This window comes from Balaenoptera borealis (genome assembly GCF_965194805.1).
Source record: "Balaenoptera borealis genome assembly, chromosome: 7".
NCBI classification, from domain to species: Eukaryota; Metazoa; Chordata; class Mammalia; order Artiodactyla; family Balaenopteridae; genus Balaenoptera; species Balaenoptera borealis.
In genome coordinates, this window is record NC_138864.1 from 59152035 (window position 1) to 59179401 (window position 27367).

General features: G+C 39.2%; 1 long non-coding RNA gene across 1 annotated transcript; it reads left to right on the top strand.

The window, feature by feature from the left end:
- LOC309631830 lies at window positions 1–27171 on the top strand. The gene is made up of 2 exons (XR_014246591.1): window positions 1–2767; window positions 23456–27171. It is a non-coding gene; the product is annotated as an uncharacterized lncRNA (long non-coding RNA).
- Window positions 27172–27367: the final 196 nt, after the last annotated feature.

Genomic DNA, 27367 nt, shown 5'->3' on the forward strand with positions numbered 1-27367 from the left:
CACACACACATATACACACACACACCAGACTGGGCTCCTAGTTCAAACCAGGGGCGCTGATGTGATCTCTTTACATCTTGACTTCCCATGGTCTTTAATGATTTTATAACCAATAAGAATGATACCATTAAGCAAACGTTATTCAGTGCCATTATTAAATTGGGCCTCTTTCTGCATGTAACAAACAACTGTCACATTATAATCCAGCACAGATGTATCTTGGCACTTTTCCTTTAAGTTTTATGTTCTAAGAACACAGTTGTGAAGTTCATATGGACTCACCCATAATTTTCAAGTTATTTTAATCATTTATCAAATGGCCAGCAGTGTACCTATTATTCTGAGCGTATCTCTTTAACACAATGGTCAACAACAGCTATTTGATCTATGTATTATTCATTAGCAATTATTTAAAAGCAAAACAAACAAAATCTTGATTTCTCCACTTCTTGGTGACAACTGGAAAGTAAGATCAACTTCTTAAAAAAGATGCCTCTCCTTAATTTAATCAATATCATTACAGAATTCAGAGCCTAGAATAATGCTAAAGATCTTTTTATCTTGGAGTTTTCAACACTATATATATATTTTAAAATTTTTATTGGAATATAGTTGATTTACAATGTTGTGTTAGTTTCAGGTGTACAGCAAAGTGAATCAGTTATACATATACATATAGCCACTCTTTTTTTTTCTTTTTAGATTCTTTTCCCATATAGGCCATTACAGAGTATTGAGTAGAGTTCCCTGTGCTATACAGCAGGTTCTTATTAGTTATATATTTTATATACTGTAGTGTATATATGTCAATCCCAATCTCCCTATTTATCCCTCAACCCCCTCTATCTCCTGGTAACCATAAGTTTGTTTTCCACATCCATGACTCTACTTCTGTTTTGTAAATAAGTTCATTTGTACCCATTTTTTTTTAAGATTCCACATATAAGCGATATCATATCCTATTTGTCTTTCTGTGTCTGACTTACTTCACTCAGTATGACAACCTCTAGGTCCCTGGTGGTCCAGTGGTTAGGATTTGGTGCTCTCTCAACACTACATTTTAAAAGATGTTGCAATCCAGGGGATTAATGGGATGGAGTCTTGCTTTGTTTTGTTAGCCTGGGACAGGTTTCTTAAGCTTTAGGAGACTCAAGTTCCTCATCTATAAAGTGAGAGTAATAATTACTCCCTCACAGGATTTGATGACAATAGTGCTGTGAAAGTACTGGCACCTGCTTCAAAAGCAGGACCCCTGAAACTGTGTGTGTGGGAAAATGAAGGGTGCTGACCGTGTCGACTTCCTATTCCTGGGGAACTGAGTGAGAGTCTATGACTCAGGTCTTTTCTCCGGTTTCTTCCGGTGAGACACATCCTCCAAGTCCCCTCTGCCTTCTCCCAGGTTGACTTCTTACTTATTAACGAGCCCCACCTACCTCACCTAGCAATTCCAGTTCTTGAGGCACCGGTTTTTAAAAGATAGCATTTGCCACCTCCCCAGGGCAAGTTTAGAATATTTTTTCCCCCACCAGCCATTTTAATCAAGCTCACACATTCATGTTTGGAACAGCCCCAGTTTCACAATGAAAAAGTTTTAAGAAATGGTCGATGATTACATTTTAATGGAATTGTACCGACATTGAAGACTTTTCACAAATTTCTTTAATTCAATGTAATTACTTGGTCAAACTTTTTATACAGCACACTTAAAACCCTTTTCGATTTTTCTTACTCTGTTTTTATTGAACTATTTTACAGGATCAGTTCTCATCTGTGTAAAGTTCATAAGGTTTATGGTGTTTCCCAGTAAATTATCAGAAAGAGAAAACTGTCAGAAGAATTTTGTGACGTGGTAGCTCTGTTGCTCAAGCGTAAATATGTCAAAACCAAATCCCATTGACTATGTTGTTTGCTTGTGTATGTGCCAGTTACAAGTGGCCTTTTACCTACTGCAGTTGGTTTAAGTCTAAAAAATGCTGTTCTTAGGCAATGAGGACTTCTGGTCAGATCCCAGTGGTTTCTTGAGGAAAACCCAAAGTCAAACCTTTGTTGCAAATCTTTTTCTGTGACACTCAGACACTTACCTTAGGTCTCGCCTCTATCAATAACAGTTGGTCCAAACTGAAAATGTTGGGAATGAACTGGTGAGGATGGGTGGGAAATGGGATGGAGAGACGAGTGAAATAATCTGGGGGTCAATTTTCCTGTCTTCAAGTTTCACATTAAGGCATTACCGTATTTTTACGGAGATTTAAGAGATTGCCATTCTCCTAGCTTGGTTGCTTGTCAGCTATTTTATCTCAGATTCTATTGCACAGCAGTATCTGTAAAATGGAGGTACTGATATTTCCCCTCTCACCTTGACAAGGGTGCTAAACTATACTGTGCCTATCTATAGACAAGCAACAGGGATACTCCAAAGACCTAAAGAAATAAATGTAAGGCACTCTGTCACTGCTGTAGCTACAGAGCAGTACGACGTTATTGTATGTTTTCTGTATCTACTCCATCATACAATTTTTACTTTGGTGGCTGGGGGAGTAGCACTTGCGGAGTGAATGTGAGCTTCGACCTTTGAGATGATGTCATATGGTGACTGTTTCAAGTCATTGTTTATTTAAAAACTGGAAAGTGTCCGAGGATTCACTTTCTTTCTTCCAGTAGCAAATAAGTCATTATTAATATCAATCCATGTTGACAATTACCTTCAATTCTGGGTAAAAGGACTGCTAGAAGCACACATCTTCAGATCCACGACCACTAGCCTACGGTAGGTGAGCAGACTGGAGATCAGCTTTGTGCCTAGGCGGGCTCCCCTTGCTCTGGAATGCCTAGCAATACCCGAGGTTATGGCAGGGGCGCCTGAAGTGAGCGGTTGCCGGAGAAGAAAGGTATTCATCCTGAGTAGTAAGAGATGCAGAAGACACAGGTCTGTTCTAATAAGAAGGTTCTGGTTTGAGAGTGGAGGGTAGAACTGACAATAACATGACAACAGTCATTTGGGGTCTCTTCCAGCCCAGCCCACAAAATCGATTTCACGGGAAGAGGCTTTGAGCAGAGCAGAAAGAGAGGGGGTTCACGGAAAGTCTCATCAAGCCATTAGGGACTTGAGATGCCTGTGTTTTGGGAACTGTGTAATCGGAAGAAGGACTTGTAGCCTTGCTTCGGTGGATTGGCAACTCTGGTGCCAGCAGTTCTGGCAGTGACAGAACACAGGACAAGTGGCATGCATGTCATCTGAGACTCCCCTGGGACTCCAGGAATCATTATGTAGTGGGGTGTATGTGTGTATGTATGTGTGTGTGTCTGTGTGTGTGTCTGTGTGTGTGGGGGGGGAGGGTATATGGGAGGAAGCACTTAAAATTGTCTATTTGTCCTAAGATCACAGGTGGAGAGAGAGAGACAGAGACACCATTTTCCACTGTTTTTGGGACCCTCTCTTTTGTCCTTGATCAGTGCAGTAGTTTGCTTAATAATTTAAAAATAAATTGGGAAGGGTGAGGCACAGTAATGTGACTGTACTCAATGCCTGTGAACTGCACACTTAACAATGGTTAAGATGGTAAATTTTATGTTATGTGTATTTTACCACAATAAAAATAAAAATAATTGGGGTGGGGGGCACAGGTGGATTTTCCTTTTAAGGAAAAAAAAAGATACTTAATTTAATAAATGGAACAATGTGGGACAAAGGATAGCCTCAAAGGGGTTTCTGCCAGCCAGGCTGAATAAGAATCCACTCCGGCTGGGTCATTAGCTCTCCTATCTGGTCATTAATCCCTGTACCTTGAATAAAGACAAGCGCCAACTGCAATCCTTCAATCCACTTTCCAATAGGATATCCGAACTACACTCACTGCACTGAACTTTTCCAGACCAGATGTTTGAAGACTTCTCAGTGCTCTGGATAAAAACTGTCCTTTATCTTCTTGATTTATGACAGCCTTTCATTTGATGATCAAACGGAGCCACTAATAATTCTGTTAGAGATGTCTTAGACGGTCCTTAGAAGGATATTTATATCCCGCAGGCTCTTGGCCTTCAGTCCTGTTTCACTCTGTCAGCAACACAGGTCTTAGCACACCGTGTATGCACTTTCTTCCACATCGGGGTACTATTTAAATTATTGTTCTTTTCCTTTAGCGCTTTTAAGATCAGGCCTCTGTTGGGTGATGCTTGAAATGGCAGTCACTTGGGGTGAAACGCCTCCGGTACTATACCAAGCCACTCATGTAACTTGACTCTGTCAAGCCCTGCGATTCTTCTATTGTCACACTCACTGTGCTATTAAGAAAGGTTTTGTTTTATCTACTCAACCCAGTAAGGGGGTTTGGGAAATGTAAGTCTCATGTGGTGAGAAAGAAAATAAGTATATGTTATTTTAAAACCTGTATTTTCTTTTAGAAAAAAGAAAATGAAAGGAACATCTTTTCTTTAGAATGAGAAAAATTGCTAGAGGACTCAATAATAAGATTGAAGTGGCTGGAGCATTCAGAGAAATACACATTTAGACATGTAACTTGCTATTCCTGCTTGATTTCCCTCCTGGCTATAAGAATAGCACATCACAAAGCAACTGAAAGGTCTAGTTGTTTTAGTTTTCTTAGACAGTAAATCATATAGCCCATGAAGAGGTTGACTGGAAAACACGTGGTTTGATCTTGGATAAGGCCACAGACGAGTGAGTGTTTATTCTTAGCTATAAGAAAAAGAGGTGGTTACAGTACCGGTAAGCATAAAGAAGAGAATCTGCAGTTTTGAGGGCATAAAGGAAACTTACACTCTCTCCAGAAAAGCGTTCTTATTCATTGTCAAGTGCCTGAAATAATGTTATTACTTTTTCTTTTATATAGTTTAAGATCTTAGGTACACATGTCTCTGGAAGGAGGTAAGCCACTTTATCTAAGCGTGGGACTAGCTGTTTTAAAGTTACCTGGGATACTTGTTAAAATAAAGATTTGGTACCAAAACCCTCTGAATCAGAAATTTGGGATTCTACGTTTTAACAAGCTCCCAGGTGATTTTTTTTCCCAACAAGATCACTGTCACTACTTCAATCCATTATTAGTCATTTTGTCATAACTGGGCTGCTGTAACTGGGCAGATGTTGGGTGGGGAAGAGATCTAGAGGGTGTTCAGGAGGGGGCGGGGCGCTGAGGGGCAATGCTCAAGGGAAGAAAAAAGGGAGGGAAAAACTTACCTGATATAGTCTGGTAGGAGAGATACTCAACTTATTTCATATTTGACCCTTGGAATTTGACATTTGGAAGGATCCTGATGGTGTTTCAGAACATGCAGTACACAGGAATCAAAGAAGAAAATAAAAATTCAAACCATAGACACACTGGAAGGGAACGGAGCAGACATCCTACTCCACAGTGGAGGAATGATAGCTTGGAACTCTTAGAAATAACACAAGAAATCACGAAGTGAAAGATGACTAAAAACTTCATAGAAACATGACAATTTAACATCCCCAAACAGAAGAACATGAATGAAAATGACAAAAAGTTCAAAATATAAATGTACATTTACCAAAAATATAACTGAAAAATTATGAAAGGAGTCTAATATGTATTTTACGTATTATATATGCATATATGTATATATATATGACATACATATGTATATATGTATATGTATATAATATGTATATATGTATATGTACTATCGGCCAGGAATTTGCACATCTTTATCTGAGTCCTTACAATTGCCCTATAAGGCCCCTATTTTTATGGCCAGATTGGAAAAATAAAAACCTCAGGACCAGAAAGTTGAAGTACCTTGCTTGCTGGACGTGATAGTCAGATGGGTGTGTCTGACTGTAGAGTCCGTGTTCTCACCACCAAGCACAGAGGTTCCACACCATGTACAGACCATCATCTGCTCCCTTGATCCATGTTATCCTCTCTTTCCTAAGAACACAGCTGGACCGCATTTCCCAGAACCTCTGTGCTGAGTCGGCCGTACGACTGAGTGTATTGAATGGATTGATGGTGGAAAAAAGTGTTCCATATGCAGGCCTGGCCTAAAAAATTATCCTCTGAATACTCGTCTTCTTCTTTTCCCTTGTCTGACTGACTGGAATGGAGATGTACTGCAAAGCAAGTTGGGAGCCTAGAGCTGAAGATGGCATAGCCTCTATGGCCTGGGGTCCCAGTCATTGTATAGAGGTGTCCTGCATAAGCAGAGAATAGATTCCTCATGTACTTGAACATGACACATGTAGACCTATTGCTTATAAGCATTATTCTCTCATAACAAATGTTCCCGTGAAGAAATCATATAACACCTCTAAAACTCCAGGGATGAATGACCAAATGATACGTAAAAAAGTAGTTTATATAATAGGAAACATACCCGATAAGTAAATGCACAGAGCCGTATTCTACCTAGAGAATAGTTAAAGAATTATAAATTAAAATGTGAAATGTGCTGACAAGACTGTGGAGACCAACATATATCACACAACACTGGGGCATCATATGTTGGTGCAGTCATTTTTGGAGGGAAATCAATGAATATTTATTTAAAAGCATTGTAACATTCATCCTTTTAAAATGGAAACCTAGTCCTAGATAGTAATCCTAAATGATTATTTGAGATAAACATCACCAGTATAAAATTGTATTTATGATAGCAAACACACTAATCAACCTAAAATATAAAGACCAGTGTATTAATCAGGGTTCTGCCGAGAAACAGAATCAAGATGTGTGTGTGTATGTATACATATATATGTACATATACATATATGGGGGAGAGATATTGATTGATTGATTTTAGGAAATTGGCTCTTGTGATTATGGAAGCTTGGCAAGTCCAAAATCTGCAGGGTAGTCCATCAGTCAAGAGACCAAGGGAAGACTCACAATTTGAGTCCAAAGATAGTCTGCTGGCAGAATTCCCTCCTTTTGTGGGGAAGTTAGGTGTTTTTCCTATTAAGGCCTTCAACTGATTGGACTAGGCCCACCCACATATGGAAAGTAATTTGCTTTGGTCAAAGTCTGCTGATTTAAATGTTAATCTTATCTAAAAAATACCTGATGAATTGGGCGATTGGGATTGACATGTATACACTGATGTGTATAAAATTGATGACTAATAAGAACCTGCTGTATAAAAAAAAATATAAAATAAAATTCAAAATAAAATAAAATAAAAAATAAAAAATATCTTCACAGAAACACCTAGACTAATACTTGACCAACTATCTGGGTACTGTGAATACAAGTTGATATTTAACATTAATCATCACAACTAGTATAGTTACATACCTAAAAACTGAGAAATGTTTTATCAAATGATGGGCATCAGTTTAGTGAACTATCATAGTTATTCAAAATTATGACTATGAAGACGATATAGAAACAGGGAAAATATCATTTTCTCATCATGGAAGCTTATTAATGCCCTGACTGCCAAGTTGTGTGTGTGTGATTCTCCTTATCTCAAGAAAGCCACAGCCCGGTGAGACAGGAGTCCTGGGAGATGGCGTGTGTGGTGGGACGGCAGGCTGCGCTGGTGGGAGGTGGGGCTTAGTGACAGATGAAGCCGAGGGAGTGGGTGAAGATCAGCCCATGAGAGGCTGGAAGATGAATGTGCTCCTGCGGCGTTTGGGTTTTGCCCTAGAGCCATGGGGAGCCTCTCGAGTGGTTTAAAGAGAGCAGCTTTGCCTTTATAGGACATGATTTCGGTATCAAAATAGGGATTGGTATACAGTGAGGCCTAAGGCCAAGAGACTAATTAACTGGGCCTGGTGAGAAATGACCTGAGCCTGAATTAAAGTGGTAGCAATGGAAATAAAAAGAGGGAAGAGATTCCAGGGAAATATACAAGAGGCAGAGTCAATGGAATTTGATGACATTGGGTATACAGACTAAGGGAGAAGAAAAACATGAGAAAAACCTCTCAGATTTCTGGTTGGCTGCTTCCCAACAGAGATACATAACAGAGGAGGAAAAGCAATTTTGGGGGAGAGGAAAATGAGATTGTGAGTCCACTTTTTAAAAAAATTTATTTATTTATTTATTTTTGGCTGTGTTGGGTCTTCGTTTCTGCGCGAGGGCTTTCTCTAGTTGTGGCAAGTGGGGGCCACTCTTCATCGCGGTGCGCGGGCCTCTCACTATCGCGGCCTCTCTTGTTGCGGAGCACAGGCTCCAGACGCGCAGGCTCAGTAGTCGTGGCTCACGGGCCCAGTTGCTCCGCGGCATGTGGGATCTTCCCGGACCAGGGCTCGAACCCGTGTCCCCTGCATTGGCAGGCGGATTCTCAACCACTGCGCCACCAGGGAAGGCCCTGTGAGTCCACTTTTGAATATGCTTCACTTTGCTTCATGTGGTTTTGGGACAAGTACAGTGAGGGTCCAGTTAGAAAACAGAAGCCAAACCAATTATTTTAGTGGAAAGAAATCAATAAAGGGATTACTTAAGAAAAAGCTAATAAGGGACACTTAGGTGGCACAGGGCTAGCGATGGCAGGGAACAGCTTCCATCCTAGGGCTGAGGGAACAAAGGGAAGAAATCGGAGACTTTAGACCAAGGAAGAGATGCTATATGGAGTCGGGATAGATGGCTGAGAAATGATCATGAGGCTGGACCAGGAGAACTGAAAAGAATCAGGTGCTTTTGGGTGCTGCTGGGATGAGAGGCCATGGTTGCTGGGGAGATGCTGACAGGAGAGCAAGGGGACAGGAAGGAGTGGTGCCCTTCTTCCTTCTCCAGCCTTGCTGTCTTCCTCCAACTCCCCCTATTTGCAGAGTGTAACCCATTGGGGGAGGGGAAATGTCATTTGCATAGTAAAAGTCCCAGCATCATAGAGTACAGTTTGAAGATGGAAAAAAAAAAACCCTTAATTTAGAAAACTTAATATTAGAAACCAGAAAGGCTGAAAAATCAGTGATCTCCATCATTCCTAACTTTTGAGTTTCCATCTCAAACGTTAGGAAAATCACCAAATTAAAGAAAGGAGAAGAAAACAATTTTAAAGACAAGAGCATTAATTAATGACAATGAAAATCAATGTGTCAGAGAGAAAATCAATTAAGCCAAAAGTTGTTTTAAAAAAAAACTAGCAAAATTGATAAACTCTTAGTAAGACTGATCATGAATAAATTAGAGAAGGCAAAATTCACCAATATATTGGCTGAAGAGAGGATATTACTACACAGACATTAAAGAGAGAGAGGATATTAAGAACAACTTGACTCAGTGCATTTGAAATCCTTTGAAACTAAAAAACCAAAAGAAATGCTTCTTTGTTTTTCCAACCCTGGAGGCCCAAACCTGCTAACTCAAGGCTGCTCTGTCACTGCAGAAGAAATCCTCCGATCTTAGAAAATCTAGGGTGTCAGCACCTTTGGTTCTTCGGAGATGAGCAAATGCTCATCCACAGGACTATGAAGATATTCACTGTGGTTTGTTCATACAATGACCAAACTTGCCACACAGAAGGACACGGATGAATCTCACTCACATAATGTCAAGCAAAGAAGCCCAATACAAAAGAGTGCGCTAAATTTCAAAGGAAGGTGAAACTGACTGATGATGGTGGAAACCAGAATTGTGGTTGCCTTTGGAGAAGAACGAGTGACCGGAATGAGGCACGGAAGAGGCTTCCGGGGAGCTAGGTTACGTGTGGTCATGGGGTATGTTTGATTTGAGAAAATTCATCAAGCGCTACTTGTATCATTTATGTACTTTTCTATATGCGTGTTAGACTTTAATGAAAACTATAGTTGAAAAATTCATTTGGGACAGAGACTGAGAGAGAGATTTTATCAATATCTTGCTTTAGTCTCATTTCTCTTCCACTCTTACTTGACCCTGTGTTGTCTTCTAATTTGCTTCCGTCCTTGCCTCTCAATCAGGTCGGCAACCTCTTCAATCAGGAAGGACTTGAGGTCTGGTGTGTAATTGCTGGAGATGTTGAAATACAGAAATACCTTTTGGTTTTTATTAGGAAGACATCATCAGCTGGATTTCATCTGTACTGGCTGTTTGCGTTGATCACTGTTACTTTGCAAAGCTGTCAACAAGATCTCTACAGGAAGAGGGGCTCTTTCCCAGTGCCACTGCACTCAACTGAGGTCTTGGGAAAAATTGCTGGTTCAGAATGCTGGGAAGATGGAAATTTTATAAATCGCTCTAGCTTTAGACAAGAAAAAAGATACCTCTGGGCTGGGCATCACCCAGAAGTCCTTTCAGCTGCGGTTGTTTTCTAGTCTATCGTTAACAAATATGCCCCTGACAAGAGCCCTGACAGCAAGGCTATCTACTTGCTGCTGCCTGGGATTTTTGCTGTTTAACATTTTCATGGCTACTTCTAGGGGTTACTTACATAGTAATAGCTTAAATGAATTGATTTAAAAAGTATACGTTACAGAGTAGTCATATAAAAATAGTAAAAAAAAAAAAAAAAACCATTAACATTCATAAGAGACACACACAGACACACATTAATACTTTTTAAAACATCCCCAAGTATTGTTAAATTTGGTCAGTTTGGAGAAAAAAATCATGCGAGCAGTTAGATAAGTTGTCATAGAAGCTAAAATGGTAGATCACTGCATTTAAAAAAATTTTTTTAATTTTGTGAACTGGTTTCATGTAGACAGTTTGTACACACATGTCTTTCATATACTTGCAAACACTTAGATTAACAACAGTCTTTTCATCACTTGTTCGAAGGTTTGGCTACTTTCTGGCTCAATCCTCTAAAAAGCTGCAAATGGGTGTGGGACTGAGAATTGGGTTGCAGGAGATGGACACAGCACCAGAGAACTGGAGCGAATCCAGTCACAGGCCAGGAGATCTGACTACTGACTTGATGCTCTGGGGTACCAGCTCTTTACTGGTTTTCAAGCACTAAGAAATATTTTCAGCAGATGACAATGGAAAGAGAACCCTAGACAGGCCACCTCATGGCTTCTTGCTTTCGTTTTTTAAAATATTCTAAAGCTTTGATACGTGCCCCTGGACAATTGCCAAGTATTTTGGAGAAGCTCTTAGTGCTTCATCTGTAGTGTGATGGCTGTGATTTTAAGGTGAACAGTAAAGCTGTCATGATAATTATTTAAATTAAAAAAATTTTTTTGAGTTTATTTTAGAAAGTTTCTGACAGACCAAAAACATAAGGAATAAAGTAATATAAACTCATGTGCCTACGACCCAGATTAAGGAAAACAATATTATTAATATTCTTGAAATAGTCCTGTGGATGCTACTCTTTTTTCTCATAACCCTCCTCTATCCTCCAAGAGCATCCATTTCTTCAATCAGATGCTGATCACTGCGTGAACTTCTTAATACTTTACATATATATCTAAAACTTAATACTTAATCTTTCAATATATATACATTATACCATGTACTATATATAATCCTTACTACTTAATTCTTTAATACTATATGTTATATAGTATAAATATATATACTATACATATCTTAGTGTATGCATATATATATGTGAATACTGTATAATATATATATAACTCTGTAAGTGACATGTGTTGTGTGTATAGTATTGCTTTTCATTTTAAAATTTTTATATAAATGATCTCACACTGTATATATATATTCTTTTGTTATTTGCTTTTTGGTCATGTTTATGTTGATGAAATACAGATTTATTCATTTTCACTGCTATATAATACTCCATTACATTAATACATTATATTAATCAATTTTCCTGTTCATGAGTATTTGTTTATATGAACTAGTAAGAGAAATATTTGCTGAAAAAAAAGAGAAAGCATAATACAATTTTTGGGTTTCTTTTTGTTTAGGTCAATAGCTATCATTTTCTAATCTGTATATATTGAAAAACGTCAAGCTTTTGTCTTCAGCAAACAATGTTCTTGGGACCTGGATTGAGAGTAAATTTCCAGTGCTGTTCTTTATTTAAAAATTTTAACGACCTCATTTTCACTTCCATCTCCTTCATGGTTGGCAATAGTATGCCAAAGTTCATTCTCTCTCTCTGTCTCTCTCTTAATTGAAATACAATTCTCAAACCATAAAAGTCACTCTTTAGAGCATAAAATTCAATGGTTTTTAGTATATTTACAAAATTATACAACCAACACCACTATTTAATTCTGTAACATTTCCTCACCCCAAAAGGAAATCCCACATCCATCAACAGTCACTTCTATTCCACCCTACCCCCAGCCCTTGTTTACTTTCTGTTTCTACAGATTTGGCTAATCTGGAAATTTCATTTAAATGGAGTACAATATATGACCTTTCAAAATAAATTCTTTCTTTCATTTAGCTCAATTCTTCATCTATGTCATAGCATATATAAACACTTCATTACTTTTTAATGGATGAGTACTATTCCATTGTATGGATATATCATACGATAGTTAGCTATTCATCAGTTGATGGACTTTTGGGTTGTTTCCACCTTTTGGCTACTATAAATAATGCTGCTATGAACACTTGTGTACAAGTGTTTGTGTGAACACATGTTTTCAACTGTCTTGGGTATACACCTAGGGAATGGAATTACTGGGCTCAAACTTGGAGGACCTGCCAAACTATTTTCTAAAGTGTTTGTACCATTTTACATTCTCATCAGCAACATAAGGGTTCCAGTTCTCCACATCTTTGTCAACACTTGTTACTGTCTTCTTAAAAACTATTATTATAGCCATTCTAGTGGGTGGGAAGTAGTATTTCATTGTGGTTTTGTTTTTAATTTCCCTCATGACAAGTAATGATGTTGGGTATCTTATTGTGTATTTATTGGTCATTTGTATATCTTCTTGGAGGAATCTCTATTCAAAACCTTTGCCCATTTTAAAATTGGGCTGTTTGTCTTTTAATTGTTGAGTTCTAGGGGTGCTTTATATATGCCAGATATTAGATCCTTATCAGATATATGATTTGTGATTATTTTCTCACATTCTCTGGGTTGTCTTCTCACTTTCTTGATAGTGCCCTTTTGAGGCACTAATCTTTTTAATTTTGATGAAGTCAATGTATGTATTTTTTTCTTTATGCATCTTGTGCTTTGATGTCATATCTTAGAAATCATTGCCTAATTCAAGGTCACAAAGATTTATACCTATGTTTTCTTCTAAGAATTTTATAGTTCTAGCTCTTACATTTAGGTCTTACATTTTGATCCATTTTAAGTTAATTTTTGTACATGGTATGAAATAGGGTCCAATTTCATTCTGTTTTTAAAAACATTTTATTTATTTTTGGCTGTGTTTGGGTCTTCGTTGCTGTGCACGGGCTTTCTCTAGTTGCGGCGAGCGGGGGCTCCTCTTTGTTGCGGTGCACAGGCTTCTCATTGCAGTGGCTTCTCTTGTTGCGGAGCATGGGCTCTAGGCGCATGGGCTTCAGTAGTTGCGGCATGCGGGTCCTAGAGTGCACGTGGGCTTCAGTAGTTGCGGCACACGGGCTCTAGGGCGTGCAGGCTTCAGCAGTTGTGGTACGTGGGCTCAGTAGTTGAGGCTCGCGGGCTCTAGAGCGCAGGCTCGATAGTTGTGGAGCACGGGCTTAGTTGCTCCTCGGCATGTGGGATATTCCCGGACCAGGGATCGAACCTGTGTTCCCCACATTGGCCGGCGGATTCTTAACCACTGTGCCACCAGGGAAGTCCCCACATTAATTCTTTTGTATGTGGATAACATTTGTCTCAGCACCATTTGTTGAAAACACTTGTCTTCCCTCATTGAATTATCTTGGCACCATTGTCAAAATCAATTGAACAAAAGTGTATACGTTTATTTTCGAATTCTCAATTCTCTTCCATTACTCGATGTTTATCCTTATGTCAATAACAGTCTTGATTACTGTAGTTTTGTAGTACATTTTAAAATCAAGAAGTGAGACCTCCAACTTTGTTCTTCTTTTTCACGATTGCTTTGGCTCTTCTGGATCCCTTGCATGTCTATATGGATTTTAGGAATAGCTTGTCAATTCCTGCAAAAAACGCAGCTAAAATTTTTATAGGAATTGTGTTGAATTTGTAGACCAGTTTGTGAAGTATTACCATCTTAAGAAGTTTGGAAGATCTTAACAATGTCTCCTAGTCCATGAACTTGGGATATTTTTCTATTTAGTAAGGTCTTCAATTTCCAATGATATTTTCTAGTTTTCAGTGAACAAGACTAGCAATTCTTTTGTTAAATTTATTCCTAAATTGTTAAATTTTATTGTTTTTGATTCTATTATAAATGGAGTAGTTTTCTTAATTTAAGGTTTGGATTGTTCATTGCTGGTGAACACATTCTATTTTGACCAGATATGACCTTTACATTTGATAGAAATAGCCCTCAGAAATTCACTCTCAAATATGGCTTAACAGAAAACATGATTGTTGTGACATGAAGAATTTAGAGGGAACATTAAAGCCACATAGGTAATTTTTGGTAACTGTTCAAAATTTGAACTCATACTTCTGAAATTGAATTTACTCTTTTTAGAGGAGGTCCAGCGTATGTATTCATCCTTGTAGTAAGTTGTCAGTGACATAATCGTGGTTAGTGCACATTAAGAGAGGCACACAAAAACTTTCATTTCTAAAAGCATTTGGAAACTTATTCTTTAGACCTCAGTCACTGTAACTCTGAAGTTTGATTAGTAACTTTCCTTTTGTTCACATAGTCAGAATGTTATAAGGTTTAAATTGTCCTGTAAAATGTAATTGTGTAAAACGTTTTTTAGCTCTCCCCTGAGGATAGGTTCATGTCTCAGGGATACTGTACGAAGCACTTATGTGTATCTCATGAATTTTTACAGTCTCCAAAAGTGCCCATAAAGTGCATTAGATCACCAAAAAGGGTTTCAGTAACCCAACTCATCCTGTCGTTAACCAAATGATACTCTTTCAATTCTCTTCATTTCCAGGGTTGAAGCAAGACAATGTGTAGCTATTTATTAAGCCAGGATCACTCTGTCAATTTCTGAGAGGACAAAAGGTAACTTTTGCTAAGATTTTTCCCTAAGACATGGCCACGGACAAAACCAAAGTCTTCAGTTTTACCTAGGTGGACACAGTTGCCCAGCCTCCCCTCAACGTCCCACTCAAAGGCTACAACTGTTACGCAGCACTGCCCTCTTGTGGGCAAACTCAAAAATGACCGGCTTGAAAAAGTACCCTTAGGGCCACCGCTGCTGTTTATAATAAAACTGTATAGTCTAACAGGTACCTAAATTTTGTGAACCACCTGTTTTTACCACAGATTGCCGTCACAGGTTCACAAAGCCCCCGATATTAAGTTTTTATCTTAAAAGAACAAGAACATTTCCGTGTTCTCATCATCACGACCTGCCTCCCCATCCCCCCAGTAATTTAATGTTTCTTAGATTTCTAAAACCTCAAGGTGTTTCGCCAATTGAGCGTAGTTAAACAATACCAGGTGTGGTGTTCCTCAGTAAGGAATGCTTCATGACAGCAGGAAATGGGCTAGATGCATGAAAGCAGGAAAATCGATGTAGATTGTCAGTTTATTGTCAGAGTGGCTCCCACTCCTTTTTGTGGGCGAGAAACAAGAGGACCAGAGAAACTCGGGAATTATCAACGCACACGATTTGGAGTCCTTTTCTCTGGTGTCTTGGTTCAGCCCTGTTATTGCTACAGGACAAGACAGGATGTAATTCCTTAAAGGCAGCAGCCGCTAATGTAGCATTTCCGTCAAACTGATAGACTGGTATTGTGATGAACATTTGAACATGGAGAGTTTCTCACGCATCAAAGTTGACTCTCATTTTTAATCTCTATTCCCTGAGCCTTATCCTTCTTCCCCCTGAAAACGTTGATTTTTTAAAAAATTAATTAATTAATTAATTAATTAATTTTTGGCTGTGTTGGGTCTTCGTTTCTGTGCGAGGGCTTTCTCTAGTTGCGGCAAGCGGGGGCCACTCTTCATTGCATTGCACGGGCCTCTCACTATCGTGGCCTCTCTTGTTGCGGAGCACAGGCTCCAGACACGCAGGCTCAGTAGTTGTGGCTCACGGGCCCAGTTGCTCCGCGGCATGTGGGATCTTCCCGGACCAGGGCTCGAACCCGTGTCCCCTGCATTAGCAGGCAGATTCTCAACCACTGCGCCAGCAGGAAAGCCCGAAAACGTTGATTTTTAAAAGAATGAAGATGTAAGAAGGCAAGAAAGGTTAAGCAAGGAAATAGTGAGAGATGGCATTCTGCAGTGGTTTGCGCCTTACTCAAGAGGAAAGGGGGTATTAAAACTATGCAATGGAGAGGACGGCTTCTCCCTCTTGCTTTCCTGTTCTGTCTCTTCCCACCGCCTACATCCTACCCTGTCTGTTTTGTTTTGTTTTTTTAAAGGTTTTTTTTTGATGTGGACAATTTTTAAAGTCTTTACTGAATTTGTGACACTATTGCTTCTGTTTTATGTTTTGTTTTTTTATCCCCGAGACATGTGGGATCTTAGCTCCCCACCAGGGGTTGAATCCGTACCCCCTGCACTGGAAGGTGAAGTTTTAACCACTGGACCACTAGGGGAGGCCCTACCCTGCCTGTTTTAAGTTGCTGACTGAAGTGTGCTTTAAAAATTACCAATTGACATAATTATATCATCTTTCCCCCGGATTGACCATATTTGTTTGCTTTATCCCATTTTCCCACTCTATCTCCCAATGCTCAGGTCTGGTCAAAAGGCATACTTCACAAGCCCTGGTGGAAAAGTGTGTATGACCGAATCAGAAACTGGAGGTTGGTTCAATGATCTATTACGAGGAGTTAAGGTATTAATGCCCAGTTCTCTCCTGAGCTTCCTTTTACTTATTTATTCACTCAGTGCTGTGTATTAAGAATCATTTCTAGGGCTGCTGCTCAGGGTCATGTGGGTTGCCCACTGTACAACCTTACTTGGCAACCCCGTATAAAACACTATCCTTGCTCTCACAGAGCTTGCAGTCTAGTGGGAGCAGATCTTATCTGATGGCCCATTTGGATGTCTCAGTCACCTTCAGTGTGACGCAAGTCTAGACTCATCAGTCTCACCCAGAAATACAAGCTGTGGACTCGTGAGTCATCCCAGGCATCTCTGTTCTCCCCCCATCCTTCAGCTACTCCATCCTGTTGCCTCTCTCTGTGAGCCCCACCACTGTGCATAGACATGTGCAGCGTGTGTACTGCGCAAGGGCGCCTGGGCGACGGGGTGAATGTGGCTGAAAGCCACGACCCAGCCCTGCACCTGGCACAAGTCTGCCTCAGGTGAGAGGAAGGGCAATCTTTCTTTTCACAAAGGGGCTCTTTTTCAAGCTGTGTGCCTACAGGGTTGTGTTGCTCAAAGAAGATCTTTTCCTCTAATTCCTCTGCCCGCAGAGGGTGACTTGGTGAATTTTTCTGTTTGGTACAAAGGTTTCTTAGAGAGTCGTGGCCAACTTTCCACTAGGTTAGTTCAATTACATCCTACCAATCCATCTTCATATGCAGCTGGTCAGGATGATTCTTATAAAACTCAAAACTCAACATGGTGTGCCCTGCCTAAAATCCTTTTGCATCCCATTGTTTTCAGAAAAAATTTCTTTGAAAGCCTGTAAGATCATTCCTAATATGGCGCCATCTCCATTGTCTTCAGAGCTCCATTTTTATACCCTGCTGTTGAGTTCTATGGATCTCTTCTCAGTCCCTCAATGCTCCATGTTATCTTTGCCTCTGTCCCTGTTATGGACTGATGTTTGTTTCCCCCCTTCCCCAAATTCATATTTTGAAGCCCTACTCACCCCCAATGTGATGGTATTAGGAGGTGGGACCTTTGGCAGGTAATTAGATTTAGATGAGGTCATGAGGGTTGAACCCCTATGATGGACCTGTACCTTCATCTTGGACTTGCTATCCTCCAGAACTGTGAGAAAAAAAATGTTTATTGTTTAAGTCACCCAGACTGTGGGTGATATATTTGTTATAGCAGCTCAAGCAGACTAAAACAGTCCCTTTCAGGTGCTTTTCCCTGCACTGGGGAGAGTCATATGCCTTTTTCACTTAACTCACTTCTCATCTTTCAAGACCTTGTCCACATGTGACATTGCCCCTAGCATTAATGATCCTTGTAATGTAGCTGACTTCCTGGGTCCTCCTTGGAACATCATGGGAGCTCAAGAAATATGTATTAAATAAATACACTGAATCTATGTTTAAAATGTCAGAAAAAAATCTCCTCCTACTTCTTTGGAGTTCCTTCTAGAAAGAGATGGTCATGTCAAGGATGATTGTTCCAGTGGAAAAGCTTGTGGTACAAATAGCCAATCAAATGAAAGACACTTGGTGGGTATGTGTTGGCGGATGGAGAATCCCCGGTAGACGGGCCAAGCTTAGGCTTAGATCACCAGTAGGTAGGGACATACAAACAAATAGAAAAAAACTGGGGGGAAATGGGTGTTTTAGAGAAGGGATTGCATTATCTTGTTAACATTCTGAACTTTGTTGAAATTCCTTTTACTTACTTCGGGGTTTAGATCTTTAAAAAAAATATGCTATTACATATGGTAGGTGGTGGTGAGTATCATTGCTCAGGCTCAGGACTTCTGAAGATCTTCATCCAGCTCTGGGAGGGTGTTGGATAAAAATCTTGGTCAGAGTTTAACTTTCTGGCTTCCAGTAAATCTTCTGTCAGTTTCTGAGCTCATATGGCAGGGCAGAATTTCATGATTCTGGAATGAAACTTGAAGGGGTGGGAGCTTGAAAGGACAGGCAGTGCATATTCTTATATTGAGGCAGAACATTTGCTTCAAACACTAGGCTTTGCTGGAGACAAAGACCCAGCGGAAAGGAAGCAAAGGGCCTTCCCAGCTGGTCACCTCTTTTCAGCTCCTCTGCTGCACACACACGCTTCCCACACACCCCTTGGGCAACAGGCTGCCCTTCCTCACTTACAGTCTTCATTCCAGACAGCTCTAGAGACACATTCTAACCTGACTTTCCCTTCGTAAAGAATTTAATGGGTAACCCTACTGTAAGATTTATTAAGTCCCAGGAATCTCTAAGGATGGCCTTCATCAAAAAGATTTCTGTATCTTGGGGGAAAAAAAGGCCTGAATTAAGACAAGTAGTGAGAGGTGAGATCAGAAAAAAATAACAGGGAGAGTTAACAGACTCAATCATGACATAAATCAAAGATGGGAATGTTTAACTTAGAGAACAGAGGAAGAATTTAACCATGCGGACAGAAAGAAAACGTGGACCAACAGCTTGTTAAACTAAATTTTCTGCTGTTTATGAACGCGAATATCTTCATCTTTCCTTTAATTGATAGAGATTTCTCTCTGGTGAGATCATTTCAGTGACTAAGAAAGCCTTCCTCCACTGGCCTTATCCAGGATGAGCCCCCCCCCCGCCCCGGGACACGCATCATTGCACTGTTTTGCTTTGAGTGATGCAAGACCCAGGCGGCAACCTGCAACAGTGCTGGCCTCCCCAAACGCTTCAGGCCTTGTTCTAGACAATATTTCTTTTTAGGCTAAGGGGTGGCAGGCTGCCCACATCGCTTTATTCCCAGGACCAAATGAAACCTTCCTTAAGTGTTACTACATGTTAATAAACATAGTCGGTGAAATCCACTTAAAAAGAATGACCTGTTTATGAAAGAAACCTTTTGAAAGACAGCATATTTTTCCCGGTGGGCCAAAGCTTAGGCAGAAAAACAAAGAGCTCTTTCAAAGGCTTAAAGCAGGATGGAGGATGGATTCTGACTTTCTAACTACAAAAATAATGATACTTTTAGCTCCAACCTGCCTTGCTCCAGAGAGCTGTAAATCTTTACAGGGACAGGTTGAGCCTTTCCAACTTTCTTCCTCGCATGCTATTGGAACTTGTTAAGTGGGAATGATGTTAGCCTGAATTTATACACCAAGAAACTGAGGCAACAGAACTTGAAGTGATGTGTTCAGTGCCACCAAGTAGCTTGCAGGTCATGTCAAGAATAGAACGAGCATTGACACATACACACTGCTATATATAAAATAGATAACTAATAAGGACCTACTGTACAGCACAGGGAACTCTACTCAATACTCTGTAATGACCTATATGGGAAAAGAAACTAAAAAAGAGTGGCTATATGTATATGTATAACTGATTCACTTTGCTGTACACCTGAAACTAACACAACATTGTAAATCAACTATACTCCAATAAAAATTAATTAAAAACAAATAGAATGAGCAGAGACAATGTATCTGTGACACATGAACATCTCCTGACCTCACAACGAGCTGCCTTCTTTTTCTCTCCGTATCTTCTTCTGTTCCCTTCCCTCTTTGTCTTCCATGTTATGTTTCATTGATAATCTTAACTCTTGCCAATGAGCTGGGCCCAGCAAGAGTGATGGCTCTTCCATCAGGAAGCCTGTGTTGGTCCAGGAGGTGAAGGACCTACAGCTTGTATTAACAAGCTTGTACAGCTCGTTATTCTTATGAACAATAAAATAGTATCAGCAAAACTGATCTGAAAGACAACAACATTCTCTAATCTTTAATACTTTGTATTTCTAGAAATACTACCTTAATGTATAAAATTTTACATTTTAAAAATCTCTGGTGTTTGATTGGCATTTTTCTAAAGAAATTGTGCCTAAATGGTTTTTAATTTCCCCCATGACGAGTCTCCTATCAAATGTACATTTATTTATTCATTTTTAATGTTTTTAGTTGACAATTATTTATTTCAAACTTATTTTGGCGCATTGCTGGGCTTTGTAATGAATGTTGTAGAGCAGATCAAAAATACATCTTGCTTTGGTTTTTCTTAAAAAGCGCATTTCAGGAATGGGAGTTGGTGTCTAGTTAGTTAATTTTCCGCAATTTGAGAATTGCAGGTTAGCTTAACGGACACAAGTGTCATTTTGAAAGAACATCACTGATGTATTGTCTAATGCTATTTTGAAGTATATTATACCCTTTCTCTTGTGAATGCCTCCATAGGAAATCTTCCTCAATTCAATCACTTGCCTTGGGAAAACGAAGTTTCTAGAGATACTTAAGAATAAGAAAGGAAGATTGCTCAGCTGTGACATGATAATAGGACCAAAAGAAACTTAAGAGACAATATAATGTAAAAGCTAAAGCTTTCTATTTGAGTGTATTTTAAAAAGATTTTGTAAACAAATAAAAAGCAAATCAGAAAGTTTTTTAGTATTTACACAAAAACCTGTATGCGAACATCCATAGCAGCATTATTTTTCCTAGGGAAAAGGTAGAAACAGCCTACACGTATAGTAATGGATGAATGGATAAACAAATGTGGTATGTCCATACAGTGGAATGTTATTTAGCCATAAAAGAAAATGAAGTACTGATACATGTTACAGCATGGGTGAACCTTGAAAATATTATGCTGAGTGAAAGAAGGCAGACATAAAAGACCACATATTGTATGATTCTATTTATATGAAATGTCCAGAACAGGTAAATCAATAGAGACAGAAAGTAAATTCTTGGTTGACAGGGAATGGCAGAAGTGACTGCTAATGGGTAAGGGATTTCTTTTGGGGTGGTGAAAAGATTCTAGAATTAGACAGTGGAGCTGGTTGCACAACCTTGTGAGTACACTGAAAAAATCACTGAATTGTACACTTTAAAAGGGTAGACTTTTATGGCATATGAATTATATTTCAATAATAATAATAATAGCAGCAATAATAAAAACAGCAAAACCAAACAGCAAAAACTACAACAACAAGCATGAAAATAGAAAGATGAGAGGTTAGGTGAGGGGGCTCAATGGCCTCCTGTGCAGGAGGGGACCCTTGCCCAACCCGTGGAGAAGGGGATCTGCTTTGAGTGATGGCTCAGCTCTGCATGAGGGAGTGTTGTAGAATCCAAGTGGACTTCAGTGGAGGGCTTGTTCTTATGAGAGAGCACCTGGGGCTGCTCAGCGACACCTGCCTGCAAATCTCACGTGTATCTTCCAAAAGGGACCATCCCTGTTTATTCTTCAAGACTTTGCTCAGTTCGTCCAACAAGCATTTACCTCCTTTCAAAGATCAGGACACTTGAAAGTGACCACCTCTGAACTACAAACAAATGAGATGAACTTAATGAAATGCGTGGGACCGTAGACACCCAGAGAAGATAGAAGTAGTATGGAAAGGAAAGTGCCAGCTGTCAGAGGGACTTAATATAATCTGCTTGATAGCCTCTCCTACCCCGAGGCTTTAGAGTGATGACACCTTTCCCTAGGTTGTGACTGTCTAGTTGACATCTGCTGATTGACTGCGTCTCTTGATGCAGGGTTGCTTCTGAAGTCAATGTACTGGGTGCTATGAGCCACATCGTCTGCTAAGGAGACTCAGCTTTTCTTCTTCTTGCCAACTGTTATTGTTCTTCCTAGACCATCACTCCTTTGACCTTGGCCTTCACTCTCAGTACCTTTGTAGCATAAAGGTGCAGTGGAAAGAGATGAGATCAGAAATCAGAAACATTGATTGTAAAGCGACCCCTTATTATCTGTGAGACAGAGCTTGGAGCCTCCCAACCACAGTGTTGAATGAGTTACAAGTGGTTTTTTGAATTAATGATCTCTCCCACCCTTGGGGTCACTCAGGGCCCTGGTGGTTGAAGCCCCGAGGAAGAGCAGCTTTGACTGTCAGCAGGCTTGTCCAGGCCACCTCGAGGGCAGACCTAGCAGAGTCTACAGTGTCCCAGGTGCACGGTATCTCAGGAGGTGAGCATTGTCAGCTATGTCATCATTCATGGCTCCTTTGTCACACTCTGTGTACCGCCAATAGGACTTCTTCAGCAGCCGGGGACAGGCAGGACCATGCCCATCATGGACAAGTGGCCCATGGTCTGTGGCAGAGGGGTGGTTCATGTTCCAGATGCCCAAATATGTACAGAGCTCAGCCCAAGGTGTGGGTGGTCAGGAGGATGTGGGGCTAGAATGGGCGTTCTGAGTAGGACTCCTGAGGGCACTGGTCCACCAGCCTGTTTCTAATTACTCTCTCCATATCTATGATACTTCTGTCCCATTTTGGCTGATGGGTCATTTTAATAGGATTCAAGCTCACTGACTCTTCTAACAATGCCTGCACCTTTGCAGATTAGAGCTTTATCTTTATCTGGAAATACTTGACGTAAAAAACTTGTATTGTCTCGAAAGTCAATTTGCATTATTTTGGAGAATTTGATATTGCTGTGTCAATGAGAGAAAGGAAGAACTGTACCAAAATGATCAATTTCTGTGTGTCCCCTGATGTGGAGAAGGATGTGAGGAAAGAGGAAGTTCTAGACTTTCTAAGCCTCAGTTTTCTCATTTGCAAAATAAATGTAATAGCTCGTAACTAGTTTAGGCTAAAGCTCAAGCATAACTCTCTTCTTGCCAAGCCTTAAATTAACTAGCAAGTTCTTTATATAAGACATGAATAAAAGGTTCAGAATTCTAAGAGATAGACATCAGGTAGAAAGTGTTTTTTTTTTAAACAAAGTCTTTAATACTCAAAAACATTAGTTAACATCAGACATTGCCCATACTGTTTCCTCAGCCTTCTGTTGGTGAAGTTTTCTCCACTTTGGTTCACATGTTGGAATAATGAACATCTTCCCTACACCCACCAGTCTTGGGAGACAGACATGGAGAGAGTCATCCACGGTGCAGCTCCAGGTACGTGGCTGTTCACTTCTTCCCAGGGTAAGGTGACTGCCTCCTTCCTTTGTGCTTTAGTTGATGTACCATGATGGTATCCTCTTAGAAATGCTTTCCTTTCTCATGTGGGTCTCTGAGACGTGAGCCTGGAAAAACTTTTATGACACAAGGCAAAGCAAAGACTGCAGTAATTGTGTACTTTCCACTCCTCCCTTTTTTGTTTTATATAAATTATCTCTTGTAAACGGAATGGCCCAAGCCTTGGAGTATTATGCATTCTGGTGATGTCAAGTGCATCGTTTTCCCTCTCAAAGGGGAGGATTGTCACATGGCAGATATATGCCTGCAAGGACATATATATATACAAGAATTTTATGACACACAGTTTTACAGGTAAGAAAGTTATAGGGTTATTGTGAGGATCAAATGTAATTGTATGTGTGGGAGCACTTTGTACAATCAAGCCCTGTGTACGTATGCTTTATCATTGTTGTTTTGGACAGAAGGTGACTGCCAAAATATTTCTTCTTCCCTTAAGACATTAAATTGGTCTGGGATAAAAATACCTGGGGGTGTGACTAGAGGTCAGGTAATAATAAAGGGGGATGGGTCAGAGTAGGGGGTGGGGCGTGGGAGAGACATGCACTTCCCCCTGTGCATTGTAACTGAACCCAGAGGAGAGAGGTGGTTTTAGACCACAACAAGGAACATGTTTTTCTACCTAAAAATGGTTCCGTTGTTTGAGGACTACTTGAGCAGGATGGCTGCTTTAATGAGAAGTAATGTTATCACAGTGAAGTGTCAGTGGCTTTAGATCACCCATCTCAGACTTGTCTGAGTGCACAGCATGAGGAAAACCCAACAGATTCAGCCCTGAATACCTACCATACCAGTGGTGCTTCATGCCAAGAATAATTTTAGAAATGACTTTCTAAACCACATTCCCTATGCTATTCTTTCTAGCCCACGGTGCTTTCATCAACTATAGAAACTTAGTCTCAGGACAGATGGGGTTGGGAGCTGGGGAAAATGACTTTCAGTGGAGCCAGATGAAAGTTTTCCAAAAGGAAGTATTCCAGGTTAAAGTCTTGGAATCATATACTGACAGAGATCACCTTAAAACACACCAATACATCTTATCGCATAAAGGATTTATTCTAACTTACACATACTTCTTCAAAGGAGAGAATTCTTTTTATGTGTGGCCACTGTTCCAAATTAGCCAGGAGATAAATCTGTAATCATTATTTCATAAAGATAAAACTGACAATGATAGTCCTAGCAACTGAATAAAGACTTACCTTCTTGAAGATTGAAATCATATCAAACATCTTTTCCAACCACAATGGTATGAAACTAGAGATCAATTACAAGAAGAAAACAGGAAAATTTACTGGAAAATATGGAGAGATTAACCAACAGACTCCTGAACAACTAATGAATCAATGAAGAAATCAGAAGAGAAATAAAAAATACCTTAAGACACATAAAAATGGAAATATACCAAAACATATGGGATGCAGCAAAAACAGTTCTAAGAGAGAAGTTCACAGCAATAAATGGTTACCTCAAGAAATAAGAAAAATCTCAAATAAACAACCTAATTTAACACCTCAAGGAAGTAGGAAAAGAAGAATAAATGAAGCCCAAATTTATCAGAAGGAATGAAATAATGAAGATCAGAGCAGAAATAAATGAAATAGTGATTAAAAAGACAATAGAAAAGATTAATAAAATCAAGAGACAGCTTTTTGAAAAGATAAATAAAACTGACAATACTTTAAATAGACTCACCAAGAAAAAAAAGAGAGAACTCAAAAATCAGAAATGAAAGAGGAGGCATTACAAATCATACCACAAAAATGCAAAGGATCATAAGAGACAACTATGAACAATTTTATGCCAACAAATTGGACAACCTATAATGGATAGATTCCTAGAAACATATAACTTTCCAAGACTGAATAATGAAGAAATAGAAAATCTGAATAGTAAAAATATTACTATTAAAGAGATTGAATCAGTAATCAAAAACCTCCCAACGAACAAAAGTTTAGGACCAGACTGCTTTAGTGGTATATTCTACCAAACATTCAAAGGAGAATTAATACCAATCCTTCACAAGCTCTTTCAAAAAATAGGAGAGGAGGGAACATTTCCAAACTCATTTTACAAGCCCAGCATTACCCTCACATCAAAACCAGACAAAGACACCACAAGAAAAAAAAATTACAGGCCAATATCCCTGATGAACACAGATGCAAAAATCCTCAATAAATTATTAGCAAACCAGATTCAACAATATAGTAAAAGGATCATACATCATGATCAAGTGAGATTTATTCCAGGGATGTAAGTATGTTTCAACATCCACAAATCAATCAATGTGATACACCACATTAACAAAACAAAGGAGAAAAGTCACAGTCATCTCAATAGAGGCAGAAAAAGCATTTGACACAATTTAACATCCATTTATGCTAAAAACTCAACAAAGTGGGTATAGAGGGAACCTACCCCAACATAATAAAGGCCTTATATGACAAGCCTACAGCTAACATTATACTCGATGAAAAACTGAATGCTTTTCCTCTAAGATCAAGAAGAAGAATGCCCACTCTCAACACTTTTATTCAGCATAGTACTGGAAGTTCTAGTCAGACCAATTAGGCAAGAAAAAGAAATACAAGGCACTCGAATTACAAAGGAAGAAGTAAAACTGTTACTACTTACAGATGACATAATTCTATATATAGAAAACCCTAAAGAGTCCATAAAAAAACTGTTAGAACTAATAAATAAATTTGGTAATGTTGCAGGATAAAAAATCAATATACAGAAATTGATGCACTTCTATACACTAATAATGAACTACCAGAAACAAATTATGAAAAAAAATCCATTTATAATTGCATCAAAAAATAACTAGGAATAAATTTAACCAAGGAAGTTAAAGATTTGTACACTGAAAACTATAAGACATTGATGAAATAAATTGAAGAAGACACAAATAAATGGAAAGATACACCATGCTCATGGACTGAAGCGATTAAAATGTTCATATTACCCAAGCAATCTACAGATTGAATACAATCCCCATCAAAATTCTGATGGCATTTTTCTCTGAAATAGAATAAACAATCCTAAAATTTGTATGAAATCACAAAAGACCCTGAATAGCCAAAGCAATCTTGAGAAAGAAGAACAAAGTTGGAGGCATCATGGTCCCCAATTTCAAACTATATTGCAAAGCTATAGTAATCAAAACAGTATGGGATTGGCATGAAAAACAGACACACCGATCAATAGAACAGAACAGAGAGCCCAGAAATAACTCATGCATGTATGGTCAATTAACTTATGACAAAGAGGTCAAGAATATACAATGGGGAAAGACAGTGTCTTCAATAAATGGTGTTGGAAAAACTGGACAGCCATATGCAAAAGAATGAAACTGGACCACTCTCTTATACCATACACAAAGATAAACTCAAAATGGATTAAAGACTTGAATGTAAGACCTGAAACCATAAAATTCCTAAAAGAAAACATAGGCAGTAAGCTCCTTGACATCAATCTTGTTGATGATTTTTTGGATTTGACACCAAAAGCAAAGGCAACAAAAACAAAAATAAAAAAGTGGGACTATGCGTAAAATGGAGGGAGTATTAATGTCACTCATAATACAAAGTATAAGAAAAGTCATGCTTCTCTTATTTGTTTAAATCAAATTTAACTTATGTTCCTGTTCAGCAAGGTAGGTAGGGACTTCTCTGTCATTTGGAGTCTTCTTTACCTTGACCCCAGGGTC